The 17,900-nt window shown below is 34.6% G+C and overlaps 2 long non-coding RNA genes across 3 annotated transcripts in view; one reads left to right on the top strand and one right to left on the bottom strand.

Annotated features, from left to right (window-relative positions):
- The window catches only part of LOC110260235, a 62,638-nt gene extending 61,628 nt beyond the window's left edge, over positions 1 to 1,010 (top strand). Inside the window, exon 4 of one of the 2 annotated variants that reach the window (XR_002343152.1) lies at positions 152 to 1,010. This is a non-coding gene — a long non-coding RNA (uncharacterized LOC110260235). The remainder of the gene's footprint in view (positions 1 to 151) is intronic. The other variant, XR_002343151.1, reaches the window with a different exon arrangement.
- Positions 1 to 17,900, bottom strand: part of LOC110260236 — a 911,564-nt gene that overhangs the window by 176,048 nt on the left and 717,616 nt on the right. The gene's annotated exons all lie outside the window — the stretch shown is intronic.

Genomic DNA, 17,900 nt, shown 5'->3' on the forward strand with positions numbered 1-17,900 from the left:
TAATTAGATGGTGGATTTGTGATAATGGCATTAAATGTGTTCTTTATTATAGCACAAGAAATTAAAATATCCTCATAATATTAATGTAACCCATTCCTTCTATTTTTTCTTTTGTTTATTTATTTTAAATATTATATTTTCTATTTTTCAGGTGCTAAAACACATGCATTAACCAAGCAGGATTCAATTCATGACACCAAACTAACACCGTTTTTACTTCCAGAAATTTATTCATGGATCTTGCATAAGAGGCACTTATTACGTATAGTACTGCTCTTAAACTATTTCTGCACCATTGGTTCTTAAACTTTTACGTACATCACAATGATCTGGGGAGATATCGAGGTATACAAAAAGCAGATTTCCATGCCTAGATATAATAACTTGAGTGGTTTGGTTTGGGGCCCTGATCATTTATTATTAATTAGTTGTTTTCTAGTAATAACCTCAGATAAGTTTAATGTATAGCCTGGATTGATAATCATAGTTATGGGATATATTAATAAGAGTGAAATTGCTAAATTGTAAATCATGTATATCTTTAATTTTGTAACTTGTCCCCCAAAATGGTTGTAAAAATTTATACTTTCACAAGGAAAATATTAGATGTGTTTCTGTTATCCTGAAGAAATTTTGAGTTTTCTAACTATATAGTTACATATTTTGTTACTGCCTGGTTTTGAGCACATATTCATAAATTTCATCTTCTAAGCTCATGTATTTTATCAGTTTTATAATGGCACTGTTTATGTTTTTCATATTGATTTGTAATTTGAAAAAATATAGTCTGCAGAGTTCCTGTTGTAGTGCCATGGGATTGGGAGCGTCTTGGGAGAAGTGGGATGCAGGTTCAATCCCCAAATTTGATCCCTGGCCTGGGAACTCCATATGTCATGGGGTAGCCAAAAAAGAAAATAAAAATTTTAAAATATAGTGTGATGCCTAAAACTTTATTATGTATGATATACAATTTTGTCTCTTTTCACTTCATATATGGTGTCTTTAGACAAACAGGTACTACCTTTTTCAAGTTTGTGTGCAGTTTGCACCAAAGTTTCTATTTCATTGTTTAAGAAATCCTTCCCTATTAAATAGCATAAAGATATATTCTGATTTTTTTTCTTCTAAAAGTTTGAAAATTTATTTTTATGTTTAAATATTTAATCTGCATGGAATATAAGTTTAGTCATAGTCAGAAGAACAGTTATTGGATTTTCTACATTTGTACAATAGTATGAAAGACATAACCACTCCTCAAGAAAGGCCTTGCTGGTCAAGAATAAGTAGTATGTCTAGCTGACATCTCAGGCCATATTATTCACAAGGCAGCCCCTAGACAATAACTGACCAGAATCAAGGTAGCCCAGGGAATGTTTTTCTCATTGTGGCCCCAAGCAACTAAGATGGTGGCCGAGGGCCTAGCCATTTCTGTCCAAAGCAAGACTTCTCTATCAGGCAATCTGCTCCCAGGCTTATTTTTCAATAATATCAAAGATCTCAGAGAAGTCTATAGGAATATGAATAGAAGACTGTTCTTTGGACAAAAGATTCGATAGGAATATGAATATAAGACATGTTCCACCTTGAGAAGCCAATATTATGTCTGTAGTTCATCTGTTGTGATTCAGTTTCTGTCTAACCTGATGACCTCCTTTTTTTTCTTATATGGCTGCACCTGAGGCACCTGGAAGTTCCCGGGCTAGGAATTGATTCCGAGCTGCAGCTGTAGTCATGCCAGATCCTTTAACTCACAGTTGGGACTGGGGTTCAAAGCTGTACCTCTGCAGTGACCCAAGCCACTGAAATCAGATCATTAACCCATTGAACTACAGTGGGAACTCCATTTTATGACCTTCGCTTTTGAAGAATTTTATGGACTCTGTGGCATTGCCTGATTCCTTTGTCAAATTCTGAATCATAGTATACGAAAACTTCTTAATTTTCCAGGCCCATTGAAAAGCATGAAATGAAGATCCTTGAGGTCAGAGGAAAGCAGCTCACAATTTCCCTTAAAATATAACATCTAGCTTTTAAAAGTCCATTTTTATTTATTTTGAATTAGTTAACTTAAAGCTGTATTTTTCTGGAGGGGAGTTGAGCATTCAAAAAAGAACCCTAGGTAATACTAGGAAAAAAAAATTCTTAAAACAGGCATCAGATTATTAAATTTAAAAGTTTCTAAGTAGACACTATGAAACATTTGTGCCACGAATCCAAGTTTACCTTTTGAGTACCATGCAATAATATATAATCAGCGAAAATATCTCTACGGCATTTTCAAACAGTATTACATAATTATGTGCCTCTGAAAAAAAAAAGTGATCTGACCCGATACCAAGCAGTATGGTTTATAATGGAAAGCTCGCAATCTAGATCTAAAGCCATAATGTAGTTGGGGTGAAGTAAGATATCTTCATTGCAACATGTAAAAGTGAGCTTTCTGTTCCATTGTCTCTTTATATATTTTTCTTTTTTTAAAAAAATTAAAAGTTTGCTGCAAAGGTTAACTCCTATACAAGATAGGAGTTACTTCCCATAGAGACATAAATTTCCCACCTTAAATATGGTGGGTTTAAAATTATGTCCACAAATTCCTTGACATTTCTCTATTCAAGATATAGAGGTGAATCCCTCTCCTTTTGAGGCCTGAGCAAAAAGATTCATTTCCAATGAATAGAAGAAGGTGGAAATGACATTGTGTGCTTCACATACACGTTAACAAAAGGCACTGTAGCTGTCTGCCTTCTCTCTCACTTCAGTAACTTGATTTAGGAGAAGGCTGCTGCCATGTTTATAAACCTCTGTAAAGAACCATGTGGTACATAACTGAGGCATTCTGACAACATTTGACACAGAACTAAGTCTTCCACCCAGCAACCATATGAATCAGCTTTCTTAATAGTAAATCTCTAACTCTAGTCAAGCCTTCAGATGATTATAGTCCTACCTGACATCTTAATAGTAATCTTAGAAGAGATTCTGAACTGGGACTACCAAGCTAAGGCACCACTGAATTACTGACCTCCATAAATGTAAGATAATAAATATGCATTTTTAAAGCCAAAAAATTTAATTTGCTATGTAGCAATAGATAATTCACTAGTTGTGAGATAATAGGGAATTTTAACCTTTTGACTGCCTGATCTGTTGGGGTGTTTGTCATCTAAAAATTTACTAAATAGTTGATTGCAATTATTTAAGATATCAACTAATTACTGTACTGATGAAAGCTAAATGGCACCCAAAGTAAAGCAAAAACTCATCAGCTGAATTGGCTATGTTTTTCATAGTTTAAGTCACAAAGGAATTGCAGACAGTTACTGAATTGTCTAAGTATTGTGTCTGAGTGTCTAATATTAAGGCTATTGGTTTTCTGAGTTAAGAAACATGTGTCTGTGGGCAATCTAGTACAATAAGCCATCAAATTTGAAATAAAGCAGGTAGGAGAGCGTAAAACAAGAAAAAAATAAGCATAATAGCTCTTGGTTCCAGTCATTTGGATCTTGTTTGGTGGTTTTGGAATTTGTCTATGTCATGGACTTGTCTGATCTTATGTTCTGGATAGAAGCTACCTCCTTCTCCGAGGCCCATCTATTTCAGGGAGGGTTCCTAAAAATCCTCAGTTTTAGCTTTCAGAGTGTGTGATGGTTAATTTTATATGTCAACTTGACTGAAGTAAAAGATGCCCAGATAGCTGGTAACACATTATTTATGGGCATGTCTGTGAGGTGTCTCTGGAAGAGATTAGCACTTGCATCAGCAGACTGAGTAAATAAGATTGCCCTTGCCATTGTGGGTGAGTGCCATCCAATCCCTTGAGTGCCTAAATAAAACAAAAAGGGTGAAATCACTTTCTCTACTTGAATTGAGACATCATCTGCTCCTGCTTTTGGATATCAGTGCTCTTGGCTTTTGGGGATTCAGACTCTGACTGAGATGATACAATCAGTCTTCTTCTTCTCAGGCCATCAGAATCAAACTAAATTATACCAGTTGCTACCCTAGTTTTCAAGCTTGCAGATGGCAGATCACAGGACTTGGCTTTTATAACTATGTGAGCCAATTCCTGTAATAAATCCTCTCTGTGTATATCTATGTATAGCCTATTGATTCTGTTTCTCTGGAGATCCCTAACCAATAACAGTAACAAGGTTTTAGTAAACAGCGTACTAATTGTGTCTCTTAAAAAGATGTGGATCCAAGCTTTATCCATTTTAGATTTTATTGATGTATTGTCTGTGAATAGAAACTTAAATTTTTTTATTAAAGTTTGATGGATATCTTTTTCTTGTAACTCTTCTAGGAAAAGTGTGGTTTTGAAGATATTGAGGAAAGGCTGTTTGTTCATAGTTTGTATTTTGGATGATAAAACTAGGTTATTAGATAATCCCCTTGCAACATATTTCACATCTATTTGCAACAGGCAGTATCTAAGAAGGAAGTGAAATTAGTAGTTACATGGTTTTGACTGTAACTATCACAACAAGGAGAGAGTTGATGAACATAAACAGGGGTCAATCCCATCCTTAAGGCTAGTAGCATATCCTAATAGGTGATGGAAGCTCAACTGTCTTAGAGAATTTTACTAATTTTAGTTCTAGTGGTCTGTTTGTTTTTGGCATCTTTCCCAAAGATTAGAGGTGGTATGACATTAAAATTTCTGAGTAAGCACCAAGCTTTTTAAAGGTGTTTAATCAGAGTATCAACAAAATATACTTCCTCACCACTGAGTGGGTTGAGATTCTCAAAATTGGGAACATTACATCAAATATTTCTCTTCCTGCTTAACCTCAGAGTTGGAACTCTGGCTTCAGAGCTTTAGAATATTCTCACTTGGAAACTCCATTATGGAGATGGAAGGAGAGTACTAAATCTGTTTGAAGATGATCAAAGCTTGAGACCTTGTCCATGTGCAAGAACATGTGCATCCTTTTTACCAGGATTATACTAGTGACAAGTGAAACACACACTGGAAACTCCTGAAGCAATGTTTTTAGTTTTCCTATCACATGCTAAGCACACATCAGTTTTTCCTTGCTGTAACGAATCATTTCATACAACTTTATATTTATAAATTTCTATTTGACATCATCATCTTACATGATTTCCCATCAATTTTTTTCCAAAATCTTATTTTTCCTCTTTCTAGAACCACTTACTGTTACTCCATAATAGTTTCTTAGTTTTCCAAAGATTTAGCCTTTAAGGGCTAGTACAGATTCAAAGATCTTGCTTAAAACTACCTGTATGTCATAATTATCATTTAGGGTACTTTTTAGTCTCTTTTTATATCTCTGTTCGTATTGCTTGCACTATTACAGTCAAATTCTCAGAACAGTAAGAGTTCTTTAATCTCTTTAACTTTTTAAATTAGAGTGCCTGTTGAGGTCAAGAACACTCAATTTTTTTTGAAGTATCCCACAATCATGGACATGTTATCATTATACATAGTAACTCATTTATCTCTTGCTAATTGCAAGCTCTGGTAAGTGCATTGAGTGTTATCAGCCAGGTTGACTTTTCCTCTAGCAAGGGTATTATTCCACCGAGGAAGTTAAGCTTATTAACTCTATATTTTTGTCTTAAGATATAAAATATCAACAAACAATAATAAATGTGGGATTTCCACAAGGGTCTATAAAAGTCTGACTGTGTTATGGACAATTCTAGAAAAGAGGCTAGGCAGTCATGAGTTTCTCACTCTTCTAGTAATGAAAGGACAACCTCAGATTTTTAAGTGTCCTTTTTAATGTTATATGAAAATGTTTGGGACAAAGTAATAGCCATGGTATGCCTACTTGCCTTGCAAACTTCTGTATGTTCAATGTGCAGCTAAGTTTGCACAGTTTGAGGTCATGAAGCTAAAAGTTTGTATTGTTTCCACTAGTTAAAACACAGCTGTTATTGCTCTGATATAAAGTGGAGAAAATTGGCCTTAGGTGAAAAGAAAGACTGTAATTAACCCTTAATCTCTGATTATACCCATCACATTTAGTCAAAATATCAATGGTCCCTATTTCTCATGTGTAAATAGGTAACAAGCTCTATGAAAATAAGTGTGAGTGGCCTCAACAGATAATTTTAAAACATAGTGACTGCTTGAATTTTGGTTCAAAGGAGGTGATTTACTTACCAGGGACTTAGTTAAATCATATACCAGTGTGATAATTTCTGAAAATTTGGATATCCATTTAGTTGTAGCCAGGGATATAGGGGAAAACAATTTTTTCTTAGTGACTGATCTGGAAATTTTTGAAGAGCTTAGAGTTTGAAGTGAGTATTTGTTCTCATTGGGAAAAATAAAATCTTAGGTATTTGTTATGGTAAATTAATTTTTCTTTGGATTTTTTTAAACTAGTCCAAATCAGCAAACAGATGGAATATGTTTTAGAGCTGTTCTGATTTCAGTACAGTAATGCTACTCAGTTTCATTTAGCAACATGATGTCACTGGATGCAGACTGGGGGATACATGACCTTGGTAACTTTTATAACATTGCAAAAATAATTGGATTCAACATATTGGAAAATAGAAGCATTATAAGGAGACTTGAGGCTCCTAAGGTCCTATTTAAGGACTTCCCATGTTTAGGAGGGTGCCTCAGTAAAATTCTCATGTAAATTGTTGCCACTGCCTAGGCACCCTGTTGATTTTTCTGGGAAAGGTAACTGGGTAATGACGTCCTCATCTAGAAGGGCACTAAGGAAAGCAGAAGAGTTAGAGCCACCAAATTGTGACTATAAAAGATACAGCCACAAATGGCACTGAAAATAAAATAGTACTTGTGTTTAGAATTATGGAAAGAAGGGAATCATTTGTATGTGTGATTCTGAAGTTATGAATGAATCTACATTCTTACCTATTTGTTTTCTAGAAGGATTAACTTATTACAAGGACCAGGACAAAGTATCATTAGTGCTTTTTCTGTAAGGATTTTAAGTATGGCCTTTAGTTTTAGATTCAGAGAGTAATACATATTTGAGTCTAGTTTTGAATGTGTTACTCAGAACCTCACTGATAATTTTGATAAGAATCCCACAAATTCTACATGTATAAGTAGAAATTAGTAATGGTCTGGTACCTTTTGGAGATCTTCAAATTAGGTTAGATTTGAACACAAATATACTGGTACATCAATGTCCAAATTATTACTAAATTATGAATAAATGGGCAATAAGAGCTGCATTTTAACTAGTGGAGACAAATACAAATGTGGTTTTTAACTTTGAAGATCCCTTAAACCATGCAGACTTCATTGCTCATTGAATATACAAAAAGTTTACTAGGTAAGTAAAAAAATGAAATTCAATTACTTTATCCCAAATGCATTTTTATATGATGTTATAAAACTTAATAAAACCTGCTATCTTTTCATTACTAGAAGAGTGAAAAACTCATTACTACGTAGTCTCCATTCAAGAATTGCTCATGACACAATCAGACCTTAAAGACCTCTGTGGAAATCCCAGATTTTTTATGGTTTGTTGATGGTTTATATCTTGAGAAAAAAAAAATAGAAAATTAACAGGAAGACGCCTTCAGGAAACTACATAACCTAGCATTTTATTTGCATGGTGACTTACATAACAACTATGTTTCCATTTTAAAAAAATAATGTTCTGATTTCAGTACAGTAATGCTACTCAGTTTCATTTTAGCAACATGATGTCACTGGATGCAGACTGGGGGATACATGACCTTCATCAGCTTCCCTAACACAGTGCAAGTTCATTCGAGTCACCATCATCTAAGTTAGTTGATGTCACAAAGGAGGAAGGAACAATCCTTTTTTAAAAAAAATTAAGGGTGAAAGTTATAGTATGAAACCCAAGATTATCATAGTTCTCTGCTACATGGGAAGTTTGGGGAAAGTTATGAGATGGTTCAAGGGCTTAAAGTAAATATTTTAAATAAAATTTTAGTTAGATGTTTTCAAAGTTACCCTTTAACATATTGCCATTGTAAGGTCAGGCCATTCGAGATGACTGTATAACCTCTGCTCAACTAGTGCCTGCTTAGCCAATATCCCACTCACCTGGCTGACCTTCCCCCACGTGTGCCCCATGCCCCAGCTCAAGATTGCTCTTATCAAAGGGAGGATGAGGGGTGGGCACCTCTGTTGGTTTCCCTGGTAACTAATCAGCCAATCTAACCTAGTTCCACCTACACACTGCAATTGCCCTTTCCTCCAGGGAGTGAGGCCTGCCCCCACGTCTTCCCTGCTGTCTGCTGCACACAGTGTGGTGGTGTAATTTTAGGACCATGCTTCTGACACGTAAGTTCCCCCAGCTATTAAACCATTGAGGTCTCTGTTGCTCACCCTGGCTCTTTCTTTAGTCTTGAAGCTGGGCAAGCAAAGGCCCACCAGGCCTGTATGGTACAGCTCAACAGTGGTATTGCTTCTTGTGAGTTTGAGTTAAATGGAAAAATTAAGCACTTGGTTTTTTTTTCGCTGGAGACTTTCATTGTTTATTGTACCCCCCCCCTTTTTAGCTAATGCAGTGTGTTATTTTTTCAATTTCTTTTCCCCTCACAATGTCTACAGGAGTCTTTGTTAAGAAAATTTCTCCATTACAGTTTTCACCTGGATGGGAGCATATCATTGTTTAACCTGTAAAGCCATTTGTTTATTCTGGGTCATATTCTGCTTGTTTTAATACTCATTCAAAATCTTTAGCAAAGTATTCCCATTGCAGTCCTTACTGATATATCAAATCCCCTAACTGTCTGGTTAAGGTCTTTCACACAGAGTGAGAAGAGAGTTAAGGTCACATCAGTCAGGAACTATTTTTGAATCATGGGTAAAGGTGTTGAAGATGAAGATTTCACTCTGAAATCTACAATAAATTTATCTTTTCTTTGCTTATGGAACTGAATTAGGGCCTGGCCTAATTTCAAGGAAATATCTCAATAAGATTTTGTCAAAACACCATAGCTTTTCTTAGCACTTCTGATGGCCTATAGAATATTCAGTTTGAGACTATAGGTTACCCTTGGTGTCTTTCCCACCCACATTTTCCATCTTTTTTGTAGTTGTTTAATTTTAACCCAAAATTTTTAATAACGTGAAGTGATTGATATACATTTTACAGTCTTGAATTATATGTCTTTAAGACTATTTTATTTATTTTGTTTGTTTGTTTGTTTGCCTTTTCTAGGGCCGCTCCCGAGGCATATGGAGGTACCCAGGCTAGGGGTCCAATCGGAGCTGTAGCCGCCGGCCTACGCCACAGCCACAGCAACGCCAGATCCGAGCAGCATCTGTGACTTACACCACAGCTCATGGCAACACCAGATCCTTAACCCACTGAGCAAGGCCAGCAATCAAACCCGCAACCTCATGGTTCCTAGTCGGATTTGTTAACCACTGCGCCACGACAGAACTCCTTTAAGACTATTTTAAATTATTCTGTTGATTATTGTTTTTCCTATCTGGGCACAGAGAATAAATAACAATGACTCTCAGTTTAGAATTAGGAGTAGATTTAAAATCAAGTGTCTTTATCTATTTTGAATGAATTTAATTTAAAGTGGCAATTGACTTTTCAGGGATTCAGGCTTATCAGAATTAAAGAAAAAGGGAAATAAGGAAAAGAGAGGATCGCTTGCGTATATTATCAGAGGAAAGAGGAAAAGTAGGATAAAAAAGAAGTTGGATTCAAGTTTTATTTAGAGAGGTCCAAAGGAGATAATTTTCATTTTTTCTAAATGATCCATGTTCCTTTGCAAACTAAGTAAGAATGTAATTTGGAGTATAATTTTCTTTTTCAGTCATTCTTTCCATGTTTGATTTGGTTAATGTTTATAGTATTCTATTTTCCCCTCTATTTCTTGGAAATATTTGTGTATGTATGTGTGAATGCATATAGGATAAATTTAAACAAAATTTCTACTTCAGAACAATATATTATTCTAGTATTGTTTTAACTCAATTTTTGTAGTTATTGTTTTCTGATATTTTAATTCAACCTTTTATAGTTCCTATTATTAATCTTATGAACATATGCAACCAATGATTTAGTTCAGGTATTTATGAAAATTTTTACATATGCCTTGTTTATCTCATGTTTTCATCCTAGGTTTACTTTTCTTTTTAAAAAAGGACTGCTCTTATACAAAACTAGAAGAAATAATACTAAAATTTATGTAGAACTATAAAAGACACATAATTGCCAAAGGAGTCCTGAAGAAAAAGAACAAAGCTGGAGTCTTAACACTTTCAGACTTCAAACAATACTGAAAAGCTATAATAATCCAAACATCATGATATTGGCACAAAAGCAGACTTACAGATAAATGAGACAGAATAAAGAACCCAGAAATAAATCCACACGCCTTTGGTCAGTTAATATATGACAAAGGAGACATAACAATACAAAGAAAAAAAAGTCAGTCTCTTTAGCAAGTGGTATTGGGAAAGATGGCCAGCCTCATGTAAATCAAATAAATTAGAGTATTCCCTTATACCACATAAAAAATAAGCTCAAAATGGTTTAAAGACCTAAATATCAGACATAACACCATAAAATTTCTAGAAGAGATCATAGGTTATGCATTCTCAGATATAAATCATAGTAATTTTTTCTTAGATCAGTCTCCCAAGGCAAAATAAATAAAAGCAAAAATAAACAAATGGGACCTAGTGAAACTTATAAACTTTTGCACAGCAAAGGAAACTATAAATAAAATGAAAATGCAACCTATTGAATGAGAGAAAAAATTTGCAACCAATGCTACTGACAAGGGCTTAATTTCCAAAATATACAGACAGCTCATATGACTCAACATCAGAAAAAAGAAGTAACCCAATCAAAACATGGGCAGCATACCTAAACAGACATTTCTCCAATAGGCACATTAAAAGATGCTCATCATTACTAACTATTAGAGAAATGCAAATTAAAACCACAATAAAGTAATCACCTCACACTGGTCAGAATAGCTATCATCAAAAATCTACAAATCATACATGCCGGAGTGGGTGTGGGGAAAAAGGAATCTTCCTACTCTCTTGGTAGGAATGCAAATTGGTGCAGCCACTATGGAGAACAGTATGGATATTCCTTAAAAAACTAAAATAGAGCTACCATATGATCCAGCCACCCTACTCCTGTGCATATCAGGAAAAGATGACAACTCTAATTTGAAAAGGCACATGCACCCCAGTGTTCATAGTGACACAATAGCCAAGAAATGGAAACAACCCAAGTGCCCACCAACAGATGGTTAGTTTAAGAAGATGTGGTGTGTGTGTGTGTGTGTGCGCGCATGTGTGTGTGTATGTATATCTTACCAACCATCTGTTATATGTATAATGGAATATTAGTCATAAAAAAGAATGAATTATTGTCATTGGCAGCAACATGGAAAGAGTAGAGAATATAATACTAAATGAAGTAATTTAGAAAAAAAAGACTGGTATCACTTATATGCATAATCTAAAAAATAATACAAATTAATCTACATATAACAGAAAACAGACTCACAGACATAGGGAAAAAAAAAAAAAACAACCTATGGTTACCAAAGGAGAGAGGGAGATGGGAAGGGATAAATTAGGATTATGGGATTAACATATGCAAAATACTATGTATAAAATAAATAAGCAACAAGTATTTACTGTACAACACAGGGAACTATATATCTTGTAATAACCTATAATGGAAAATAATCTAGAAAAAATAAATCTGAATCAACTTGCTGTATACCTGAAACTAACAAATATTTTAAATCACCTTTACTTAAACAAAGCTTCTAATAATCTATAGCTACTTGATATGTTGATACTAAAATTAAAAATAATTAAAATTAAAGACAATTTAAAGTTCTACTCCATCACTTTAGGGAGTTACAACATGCAATACAGAGACATGTGGCAAGCAGGTTTTGCATTGAACTGTGCAGATGTAGAATATTTTCATCACACAGAAAATTCTATGGAATAGCCCTGGTCTGTAGTGCATATTTGTTAGTATTACCAAGGCTTGGCTTTGTTTATTCAGATATATATATAACTTTTTTTTTTCTTTTTATGGCTACACCCGCAGCATATGGAAGTTCCTAGGCTAGGAGTCAAATGGGAGCAGCAGCTGCCAGCCTATACCACAGCCATAGCAAATGCCCATCCAAGCTGTATATGCAAACTATGGTGCAGCTTATGGCAATCCTGGATCCTTAATGCACTGAGTGAGGCTGGGTATTCAACCCACGTCCTAACAGACAATATTTAATATTTAATCATTGCAATATTTAATTCTTTTTCCCACTCAAAGCTGGTTGCTTCTGGTCTTCAAGTCCCTGGTTTATTTTCAAAGAGCAAAGTTTTCTTCATCTTAGGGTATCGCAGATCAAGTTTTCTCAGTTATGTTGCTTTGTATTTATAAATGTCCTGTTTCATTTCAAAGAATGAGGTTTCTTAGTATTGTGTCCTTGAGGCCCATTAGCAGAAAAGCCTTAGAGTTGCCCACCCTTTAATAAGAGTTTTTCTAGGATACAGAAATTGAGGTTGACAGCTATGGCCTCCCATCTTTGATGACAAGTATATCTTGGTTTTCTGGCATCTATTCTTAAAATATGAAGCCTGCTGACATTCCAGTTATAATTGCCTCATAAGTAATTTCTTTTCTCTCCCCAGCTGCTTGCATTTAGTTGTCTTTGGTGTTCTCCAGCTTTAGAATCACATGTCGAGGCCTGTATTCTTTGTGTTTTAACATACATTTTGCTTATCAAATTTGAATATAAGTATACCCTTTTAATAATTCTAGAAAATTCTTAGTCACTATATTTTCAAATATTAGTGCTTATTCCATTTCTTCAGAACTCTAGTGGGATAATTAAGTTGTATTCTATCCTCCAGTTTCCTTAACCTCTCTTCAATAATCTATATCTCATTGTTTTTATTCTCTAGGCTTCATAGAATTAGTATATTCAGAACCCTCTTACAATTATTTATTCCCCATAAGCCCTGGCTATAATACTGCTTAACCATCCATTGGATTTCTAACTTCAGTATTATACTTTTCTGCTAGGAGTTCATTCATTTATAAATATATATATCTTGAGGCTTTATTTATTTATTTATTTATTTTGTCTTTTTGTCTTTTTTTTTTTTTTCAAGGCCACACCCATGGCATATGGAGGTTCCCAGGCTAGGGGTCTAATCTGAGCTATAGCTGCAGGCCTACACCACAGCCAGAGCAGCACCAGATCCGAGCCGCATCTGCAACCTATACCACAGCTCAGGGCAACCCTGGATCCTTAACCCACTGAGCGAGGCCAGGGATCAAATCTGCAACCTAATGGTTCCTAGTCGGATTCATTTCTGCTGCACCATGAGGGAACTCCCAAAGCTTTTTTAAAATAAATATCATCTTATCTCTTTTTAAATTTTTTTAAAAATAAGGTATAGTTGATTAACAATGTTTCTTCAATTTCTGTTGTATAGCAAAGCAACCTAATCACACAAAATTCCCTGTGCCGTAGAGTAGGACTCCATTGTCCATCCATTCCAAATGCTACAGTTTGCATTCACTAACCACAAACTTCCCCACAATCCCACTCTCTGCTCTCTGATAACCACAGACCTACTCTCCATGTCCATAATCTGTATCTGTTTTGTATATGTAGGATCATCTGTGCCATATTTTCCATTCCACATATAAGTAATATTATATGGTATTTGTCTTTCTCTTTCTGATTTACTTTACTTAGTATGAGACTTTCTAGTTCCATCTATGTTTGTGCAAATAGCATTATTTTGTCCTTTTTATGGCTGAGTAGTATTCCATTGTATATATGTACCACTCTTCTTAATCCATTCATCTGTCAATGGACATTTAGGTTGTTTCCATGTCTTGGCTATTGTGAATACTGCTGCAATTAACATAGGGTACATTTATCTTTTCCAATGAGAGTTTTGTCTGGATATATGCCCAGAAGTGGAACTGCTACATCATGTGATAGTTCTACATTTAGGTTTCTGGGGTACCTCCATACCGTTTTCCATTATGATTTTACCAAATTATGTTCCCAGCAGCAGTGAAGGAGGTTACCCTTTTCTCCACACCCTCTCCAGCGTTTATTTGCTGACTTGTTAATGATGACCCATTCTGACCTGTGTGAGGTGGTATCTCATTTTTGTTTTAATTTGCATTTCTCTAATATTTAGTGATGTTGAGCATTTTTTTTTTCATCTGCCCTGTGGCCACACATGTCTTCTTTGGAGAAATGTTCGTCCTCTGCCAATTTTTAGATTGGGTTGTTTGTTTTTATGGTTTTGTTGTATGAATTATTTTTGTATTTTGGAGATTAGGCCTTTATTGGTTGCATCATTTGCAAAGATATTATTTTATCCCTTTCTGTATGTTGTTTTTTCAATTTTTTTAAATGGTTTCCTTTGCTGTGCAAAATCTTTTGAGTTTACTTAGCTCCCATTGGTTTATTTTTGCTTTTATTGACCTTATTCAAGAGGTGGATCAAACAAGATTTGCTGTGATTTTTGTTGAAGAGCATTCTGCCTATGTTTTCCTCTAGGAATTTTCTAGTATCTGACCTTATAGTTAGGTCTTTAATCCATTTTGAGTTTATTTTCATATATGGTGTTAAAGTGTTATAATTTCATTCTTTTACATGTAGCTTTCCAGCTTTCCCAGCACCATTTATTGAAGAGACTATCTTTCTTCCACTGTATGTTGTTGCCTCCTTTGTCTAGATTACTTGACCATAGATGCTTGGGTTTATTTATGGGCTTTCCATCCTGTTCCTTTGATCTACATTTCTATTTTTGTGCCAATACTATATTATTTTGATAACTGTAGCTTTGTAATTTGTCTGATGTCAGGGAGTCTGATTCCTCCATTTCCATTTTTCTTTTTCAATATTGCATTGGCTATTTGACATCTTTTGTGTTTCCATAAAAATTTTAAAATATTCTGTTCTGATTATATGATTATATGGTTATATGGTAACTTGATAGGGATTGCATTGAATCTGTAGATTGCTTTGGGTAATATAGTTATTTTGACAATATTGATTCTTCCAATCCAAGAGCATGATATATCTTTCTATTTGGTTGTTGTCTTTTTTTTTTTTTTTTTTTTTTTTTTCCTTTCCATCAGTGACTTACAGTTTTAAGAGTACAGGTCTTTTGTCTCTTTGGGTAGATTTTTTCTAGGTGTTTCATTCTTTTTGATGCTATGGTAAATGGGATGGTTTCTCCTTTTAATTTTTTAAAGTACTTCCTCTACTTCTTAAATATATTAAACATTCTTCATTATATTCTATATCTGATAATTATATTATCTGGAAATCCTCCATAATTCTTTTGTTTTTTACTGTTTGTTTTGTTATTGATTGTTTGCTAGTGTGTTTTTTAGTTAAAGGATGTGAGTTTATGTGATTAGTTGATGTATCTAGTTTAAAATACAAATCTAGTGAGGATTTGTATTTGTTTTGACCTTTACTCAATGATGCTCCTAAACTGGAACTGGGATCATTTTCACATCAGTTTATTAGTTTAGCTTTTCTGAGATACACTGGGAGTAGAATATGTAAACACCAAATACTTGAAAGTGTAAGTTTTTTAGTGGATTTTTTAAAACAACATAGATTATTCTCAAACATATTTTCTTGCCTCTTTCTATCACCAGCAGGTTTTTTTTTTTCTTACAGTAAAAATATTGAGAGAATCAGTCATCTGTAGCATTCTGTCACAACTTTACTTCTTGTTTGGACTCATGGCCTGAATCCTTTCTCAGTGAAATTAAAATGCAAACCTCTTTGAGAATGTGATAGTAAAAAAATGACTAATCATATAAAGCTTCAGTTTTATCTTAATTGCTTTTAACTCCATCTGTAAATGACTGAATCATGTCCCCTGGATATTCATATGTTAAAGCCCTAACCCCCAAAGTGACTATATTTAGACATAGAGCCTTTAAGGAAATAATTATGGTTAAATAAGGTCACAAGGGTGGGGTCCTAATCTAGGTGGCTTGATGTCCTTATTATGAGACAAGGAAGAGACACCAGGCTTTTGTGCACAAAAAGAAAAGACCACAGGAGAACACTGGAGAAGACAGCAATCAGGAAGCCAAGGAGAGAAGCTTTAGGAAAAATCAAACTCGCTAGCACCTTGAACTGGGACTTCCACCCTCTAGAAATGTGAGAAAAAAAACTCTGTTGTTTAAGCCACATAGTCTCTGGCATTTGTTGTTATTGCAGCTCCAGCAAACTAATTCACCATCTTTTTTTTTTTTGAAGGAGAAGCTGGACACACTGGGCTTTTTTTTTTTCACTAAGCCTATGTAAATTCAAATTTATATTGGAAGTATTGAGAAAAATTATCAAAAACTTGGAAATAGTCAAAAAGTTTTACTGAATGCCTAATAAGTTTGATACTGAGGATTTCTGATTTTCTAGGGCCATGGAGTTCCTTTGACTTTTTATTTACAATTGATTAAGATAGTTTACAACTATAAGGGTAGAAGTTAACTTATGGAAGACTTAAAACAATGCAAATTACTCTTGTCTGAGACCAATATAAATATTGTCCCATTTAAAAGATATTCTCAAAGTTTATCCTTAATGCTTCTCAAAAACACCTACCATTTTGTTTCTCCTTTGGCAAACTTAATCTACCATTTATTAAAAAACATTCTACTGAAACTTTGCTCAAAAAAGCCATTGAACCAGCTTTGCCATTTCACTAGTTCCCTCATCTGTGAGTTCTTGAATAAGTATTTGGCATGCATTAATTTTACATGTTAGAGTATTGTGTTTTTGGATTTTTTCCCTTTTTTATTTTTTTATTTTTTTTATTTTTTTATTTTTTTTTGTCTTTTTGCCATTTCTTGGGCCGCTCCTGCAGCATATGGAGGTTCCCAGGCTAGGGTTCTAATCAGAGCTGTAGCCGCCGGCCTACGCCAGAGCCACAGCAACGAGGGATCCGAGCCGCATCTGCGATCTACACCATAGCTCACGGCAACACCGGATCGTTAACCCACTGAGCAAGGGCAGGGATCGAACCCACAACCTCATTGTTCCTAGTCGGATTCGTTAACCACTGCGCAACGACGGGAACTTCCCATTTTTTAAAGTTTTATTGAAGAATAGTTTATTTACAATGTTGTGATAATTTTTGCTGTACAAAAAAGTGATTCAATTGTATATGTACACACATCCATTCTCTTTCAGATTCTTTCCCCATATAGATTGTCACAAAATATGCATAGAGTTGTCTGTGCTATATAGCAGGTCCCCTTTGAGGGGCTTTTCGATCAAGATGCTCATGATGCCTAAGTAGCCAGGGGAACTTAGCATGGTGTTCAAAAAAGAATAAGAACACCTGGAATTCTGGGCTCCTGAGTGATTTCTGAAAGATTGATAATTTCTGATTTTATGGCTTTGTTTTCTTGTGATTATTGGTTACATTTTATTATGGTTTTGGTTTGTTTTTGATCTTTTCTCCATTAGCAGCAGCAAAGATTAGAAATTTAATTTTTTGATCTGACAATTTGGTGATCTCTTTTAGCAGAAATGGGATTCTATTCTCTGTTGAGTGAGAAAAGAAAGGAAATAGGGTTTTAAAAATATCTTCCTTTGTTGTGGTTTACTTCATATATTACTTGTTTATCTGTTTGTTAGCTCAAAACAATTAAGAAAATATATCAAGACCACTAACAAGAAAAGATCTGTGGAACTGGAACATTATCAAACTGGTGGTTCTTCCTTTCCTCTGATTATTGCCTAAAAACTCTTGTCATTTACTACAAACTAGAAATTAGGTCTTCTGGAAAAAAAAATAGTGAAAGGAATATTAATAAATGATGCTTTGAATAATGGTTTTGAGTATAGGCCTGTGTGTAATTTCTCTTAGAAAATTATCAGATTGTACTAAGAAA

Source organism: Sus scrofa, chromosome 4 (assembly GCF_000003025.6).
Source record: "Sus scrofa isolate TJ Tabasco breed Duroc chromosome 4, Sscrofa11.1, whole genome shotgun sequence".
Taxonomy (NCBI): Eukaryota; Metazoa; Chordata; class Mammalia; order Artiodactyla; family Suidae; genus Sus; species Sus scrofa.